Genomic DNA, 570 nt, shown 5'->3' with positions numbered 1-570 from the left:
TTTTATCGGCATCGTATCGATTTTTCGATTAATTTTTGCCGCACTTTAACGGGCTTTCTCGATGAACTGTTAACAGGAAAGCAAAGTGCGAGTGGAAACCGCGAGAGCGCGTTAGTTGCTCTTAACATTTGGAGCTGAGAAGGTGTTTTCCGTGGTGCTCTGTGTTTTCTTCCAATTTTTAAGGTAAGTTTTCCATTTTCATTCGAGTAAACTAGTGAAATATGTTACTAAAAGTTTCTCAATGTGGTTCACAAAGATATTTTTATTGTGAAGTGTTTTTCCTGCATCAATTTCGCGAGTAAAAATACTTTGTGCAATTTTTGACAGCTCGCCATCTTTATAATTTTCCGCTTGTGAATTTATTTTCTACAACTTTATTTTTACGTTTTGTACTTTCAGAAAGTCATCATCATCAAGTCCAGATGAAGATTCCTGAGCGTAAGCTTCCAGAGATGCACTCCCACTAGAGAGACTTTACATGGAGCAATCGTAATCCCAATATCCCGAGAGGAGATGTGTTGAATCATGTTGAAATATTATTAAAAATAAATCTGTTTAAATTGAAATAAA

At 35.6% G+C, this 570-nt stretch overlaps 1 long non-coding RNA gene across 1 annotated transcript; it reads left to right on the top strand.

The window, feature by feature from the left end:
• Window positions 1-570, top strand: LOC129804458 (uncharacterized). Its single transcript, XR_008751992.1, has 2 exons — window positions 1-183; window positions 400-570. It is a non-coding gene; the product is annotated as an uncharacterized LOC129804458 (long non-coding RNA).

Source organism: Phlebotomus papatasi, chromosome 1 (genome assembly GCF_024763615.1).
Source record: "Phlebotomus papatasi isolate M1 chromosome 1, Ppap_2.1, whole genome shotgun sequence".
Classification (NCBI taxonomy): Eukaryota; Metazoa; Arthropoda; class Insecta; order Diptera; family Psychodidae; genus Phlebotomus; species Phlebotomus papatasi.
This window is presented reverse-complemented; position numbering and strand designations above follow the sequence as displayed.